The sequence below is a fragment of the Magnolia sinica genome, chromosome 7, assembly GCF_029962835.1.
Source record: "Magnolia sinica isolate HGM2019 chromosome 7, MsV1, whole genome shotgun sequence".
Classification (NCBI taxonomy): Eukaryota; Viridiplantae; Streptophyta; class Magnoliopsida; order Magnoliales; family Magnoliaceae; genus Magnolia; species Magnolia sinica.
Genome location: NC_080579.1, coordinates 90687307 through 90693366, shown reverse-complemented (window position 1 = coordinate 90693366; position 6060 = coordinate 90687307).

The window sequence follows — 6060 nt, the reverse complement described above, 5'->3', positions numbered from 1 at the left end:
CATCACCTGGCCGCCCTACAGCGGGCCAGATGGGCCGTGACCGGCTGTCCTGATCATCCAGCACATCTGGACTATTGAAACACAAATAGCAGCTTTTATCCAAGCTGGTGGGTCCCACACGTGTGGACCCACCTGAGATATGTTTTTAATCCAAGCCATCCAACGGCTTCCAGCTGCTGCAGCATTACGTCAGCGAGTGCTGCGGACCCCACCTTGAAGCATGTGAATCCGGTTTGTCCGTTGGACAAGCGTCCAACCATCTGGACACTGACTAGATGCTTGTGTTTATTTATTTATTTTTTTAAATAATAATAATAACGTAATTATAGTAAATATATATATTATTATATTCTGGGGGCCCATGTGAGACCCACCTATTGAGATGGTAGATTGGCCGGTCTGCCTCACACCAGCTATATAGCTGTGTGTGGACGTCAGCATCCTCACCGTCCATTCAGTTGGTGGGCCGCATGTGGACCCCACCATGATGCATGCATTGCATCCCACCGTCCAGGAAGTGGGATCCACCGTGATCTCAGTGTTTTATCCACGCTGCTGGCTCCACGTGGGATCCCACCTTGATTCCATATGTTGCATCCACACCGTCCAATCCATGGACAGTGGATGCGGTTGGTTGGAGTACCTCATGTCCATGGTATTGCTACTGACTAGCGTCAGCAATTGCTGTGCCACCATGATGTATGTGTTTCATGGTACCGTCCATCCGTGGCCCACCCCACACGTGTGGATGGACCCACGTTGATGTATTTATTATATTTGCACCGTCCAGATCTTCTGGATGGTGGCAACTCACGTTGTATGTGAGTATACATTGTCCAGGGGCAGAGATAGGACGTTTTCAAATATATATATATATATATATATATATATATATATATATATATATATAAAAAATATAATATAATATTGTATATATGTATATGCACGTGAGTGGTGGCCCCATGTGGACCCAACTAGATGTATTTGTTATATCCAAACCGTCCGTCCATGTGGACAGTGGGTCCCACGTTGCATGATGTCAGTAAGTTCTGTGGGTCCCATTTGATGTATGTGTTCTTCACGTCGTCCATCTGTTCTGTCGAGACCCACCATAGCGTATGTTTCATCCACGCCATCCAGGGGGTTTGGACGGTGTTGGACGATGTTTGGACAGTGCTGATCATCATTATTGGGCCATGCGCACCACGCAATGATAGTGTACAGTGGTACACATGTTACACCTACAACTATTACAAAAAAAAATTGGCGTGCTTCAGGCCCATTTGAGGCCCATTGGTGCGGCCCATCCATGAGGCCCATCATGATGTAATTTGGCCCATGTGCGGGGCCTACTTATTTGTACTTTTGGCCTATGTAATGGGGCCCATCTGTTTGTGTTTGAAGCCCATATGATAAGGCTCATCATGATGTATATTTAAGGCCCATATGATGGAACCACTTACTTGAATCTAGGGCCCATGGGTTGAGGCCCATTATGATGTATTTGTGGCCCATTTGGCAAGGCCCACATTGATGATATATGGTTCACGTGAGAAGGCCCACTGTGATGTGTTCGTGACCTTTGGCGAGGCTCGACGTGATGTATACAAGAGACCTATGTGATGTATTTGAGGCCCAGGTGCAGGGCCCACCTGTTGTGTAATCAAGGCCCGATGTAATGTGTGATTTTGCCGTGATGTATGTAATGATGTTTATGTGGGCCAATCCTTGAGAGCAATGTTGGTTAAATGTCCACATTGATGGGCAATGGTGGTTGAATGTCCACATTGTGACCTTTCTTTAGGCCTTGTTCGGCTGATTACCTAGGCCGATTTCAATTTCCGAGGCTGAGTATCGAGTCCGATTCTGATTTGTCGAGGCCGATTGTTTGGCCGATTCTGATTGCCAATATTGATTGACTCATGGAATTGTCCGTATTTCCGTCTACTCTGTTATCGTATGATCCATGATCTTGTCAATATTTCTGCTTATTCCGATATTGTACGATTTATGGATTACCAGTATTTCTGGTATTGTATGATGACGGCATTGTATTAAATACTTGACACTTACCTTGTGCACACACTTACACCACCCTCTAAGCTTTCTATAAGCTTATGCACGATAGATGCGTGCAGGTGATGTTAGGTTGCAGCAGTGTTGAGCTTGGAGCGTGCAACGGTCTTCTTGAGCATGATTTTCGATTGATGTATTTTCTTTTCAGCATTGTACTCAAATGATTATATTAGTAGATATGTGATGATGATGTTGCCTTTATGATTTGGGTATACGTGTGGTTATGCTTATTACGAGTTAAATGTACAAAAAAAAATCCTCCTTGTAAGATCCCGGAATTGGAACCTGGCGTATGTACGCTGGGGGCCAAGAATGGGGTACTACGGAGGCTGTCGGCACCGGGTTCGATGATCGGAATTCCTGTGAATCCGATTTTCGAGTTTGGGGTGTGACATAAGCTGGCTTAAGAAGGGGCCGAGCCTCAGCCATATTTGCATTAGGAGAAATACAGAATTGGATAAAAAGTCAAAAAAAGTGTGTCAAAATAGCTAGAGAGTACCTGTCACGACCGAGTCTAAACCCGACAGAAGAAGACGCTCCGGTTGAAGAAGTGTCTTCCAAGACCGATCCTCCTTACTTAGTGCCCACAGAGCCTTGATCCGAGCTAGGGCGCTGACGTCTAGCTTCGGTCTCTTCTTGGGGATATCTGCAAAATGCACGGGGTTAGACTCAAAAGTATCACAACAAGAAATACAGAGAAAGAACATGCCGAGTCACCTGCTTCAGAGAACGGCCGAGGAACACGAGGTTCGAAGAGCCCAGACTTTGCAGTCTCCCAGCGACCGCACGCCTAGAACCAATTCTCTCTCTAGTGCTTGTTAGAAGTAGGAGGGTCGGTTATCAAATGACCGCCCATGTTCCGCCAAGCCCATTGAAAGTACCGGCCGGGCTGTTGAGGGTTTAGTCGTACTTGGTATAGATAGAGAAACTCGTCGATAGTCAGTGAGGGCTGTTTTGTCTCAGCCCACAGTATCGAACACCCGAGCAAGTTCCTCCACCCATTCGGAACAATCTGTCCGGGAGTGATCTGGAGTCAGGAAATGAAATCCCGAGCAATGGGTTGAAGGGGCAGACGTAAGCCGCATTGCATGGTGACTTGAAAAATCGCAACCATCCCAGCAGGGGCACGGTCGGGTAATTCACTCGGGAGGGGAAGACATAGAATAATTGAGTTGGGGACATGATACCCGACTCGGATTCTGTCCAAGTCCGCCTCAGTTAATACTGAAGGGACAAGACCCCTCTGTCCATCTCCAGTCACCCCTCCCTCGGCAGCCTCCCCTTCCTCGCCTGCCGACTCAGCGACCCGAGCCGATCTCCTAAGAGGAACCGACTCAGTGGTTTCCTCAAACTCCTCATCCTCTTCCTCCAAGTCATCCCCAGGAGGATTAGGTCTCCTAGGGGTAGTCGACAGTGACACGCCACCGCCAGAAGGACCTGCCGAAGCAGGACGTTCCGCTGAAGCTCCAGAGGCTCTTTCAGAGAACTGGAAAGCTTCATTGGCACCAATCGCCATCTCCGTCAGCAATGAGGGTGATTTCGAGACATTCCAGAGATGTCTCGTTTCGTCCTCATCACCGAAAATCCCTTCCTGGGGACTTAAAGGACCACGCATTGCCATTAAGATTGAAAAGAAAAGGGATGGAGAGAGTTAAAACTCACCGGAGAGGCGAAAACCACACAGACGGAGAAGCTAAAAGGGAAAGGAGAATGGAAATAGCAGAGAAAACGGCGACAACGAAGAAGAGAAAACGGGAGAAGAAGGAGCAGACACGCAAAAATGAGGAAAAGGCGTCTCACTCCTCCTTTTAAAGCCCTGCCATGTAGCAGAGGCATTTAAGGAGGAGTCGAATCAACGATTGTTACGACTCCCCCGCCCGACACGTGACGCACGCCGACTGACGCAAGTAACGCCCTCGCCACGCGTTCGATGCTCATAAGCGGATGAAACGTTCTGACGGCTGTCCGCTCATGCGACCTCGAGCGTCGAACCGACGCCTTTTAAGGACGACATAAGAAGCATTAAATGTTCCATCATAACCTTGGTCTTCGATGCAAACCGACTCAGAAAGTCGTTACTTCTTAGTGCCTACACGGCTGACACAAGGAGTAAGGGGACTTACTGTTGGGGAAAAATACGACAAGTCCAGAAACCCGGTTATGGAATGGACCAACTCTACTGACACAGCCCGAGGATCCGAGGTAACGAGTCTGACCGAGGCAAGACAATAAAGCCTAAATGAGAGACTTAACTCGGATTGCAGAAAATAGATTCTGACCAAGAGATAAAGAGTCAAGAGCCATAGACTGGATGTATAAGACATATAAAGTTGTCTCGGATAACGAGCCAGCAACGTCTAAAGGGGATCAACTAAGGTCCAAAGGCTAGAAGTCGCTTGATCGATCAGAAAATCGACTCATATTAAGTTGGTTGTAGTGTCGATTATCAGAATAAGAAGGAGTATCGGTTATGAGCCGACTCTGTTTCATCCGATAGAAGATAAGAAGCCCTGTCCTTGCAGCCAGCCAAGACTCATCTATTACTAGAGTCGGTCAAGGCCGAGCCGAGCATGGAAGAAATGGTGTAAGCATGAATACCGTTCCGAAAATCTTGTGAAAGGATTCCCGACTCCGATAATCTCGGGATCGGGAAGCATCCGTAAGCAGATTGCAATCAAATCAAATCTCCTAAGATCGGGGAGAGAATCCCTGCACGGCAGGACCTCTCACTCCTATAAAAGAAGGACGTCTTTAAGATCAAAGGTATGCAGAAAAACCCTTCTAAAAACCCTTCCTATACTGTCTAGTCACTGACTTTAGCATCGGAGGGTCCCCGGCTCTAGCTAGGGTCTTCTTTGTTTCATCCTTGTGCAGGTGGTAGATCAGAAGGAAGGTTCACCAGTTTTTTGCATCAACAAGTTTGAATGGTGTTTTTTAGAGGAGATGGGCCGACGGTCTGAGATCATCTAGTATGTACTATTTTCTGGATGCGTGCATGACATGGTCCATCTACTATGTGGCCTAGATCTTCTGATGGTTCGCGAGGAAGATCAGCCATCGCCTGATTGTGACTGGTGGGCCCGTTTATGGGTAGTATCTTATTCAGACCCGAATGGCTAAAATTCACGAGTAAAAGCCTCTCAATTTGATGGACCCACCAAGTGGATGGCTTTGATGATTTGATCACGGGTGTCACCCCTGCAAATGGCCGCAGGGCTAAAGAATCACGTTTTAAACAAGTCTTGCCCGAGTGGTAGACTTACAGGAGTTGAGTAAAGTCTATGGGGTCCACTGAGATTTATATATTTTATCTACTCCTTTCATCCATTTTACTAGATAATTTTTGGACACAGGGTCCAAAAATGAAGCATATCCAAAGATTAAATGGACTACACCAGGGCAAACGGTGTGAATTGAACATCTACCATTGAAAAATTCTCAAGGGACACAAAAGTTTTGGATAAGCTTATATTTGTGTTTTCCTTCATCCTTCGTCCATGTTTTTGTGATCTTATGAACCGGTTGGATGACAAATATACATCGCCATGGGCCTAAGCAAGGTTTCAACGGTGGAAATCATTATTCCCATTGTTGCCTGTGGTATGATACACTCCAACTTTGGATATGCTTCAATTTTGAGCTCAACTTCTTAAATGAGTTGAAAGAATGGATGAACGGCATGGATAAACCACATACATTCATGGTGGGCCCAGCTGAGTTTACTCAATATGATAAGAGTTAAGTCGCAATTTGATTTCCCGTCAATGATCCAGCGCGTGAGTAAACTCTACGGGCCCACCATGATATATGTCTTGCCCACACTATTAGACATCCAGAGCTCAAGTGAACCACACAAAACCGTATGAATTCAATGTCTACATTAAAACTTCTACAAAACTTGTATTTTCTTTCATCCATGTCTATGTGACCCAATAAAAAGGCTAGATGACAGATGAACTTCATTGTGGGTACCAAGAAGGTTTT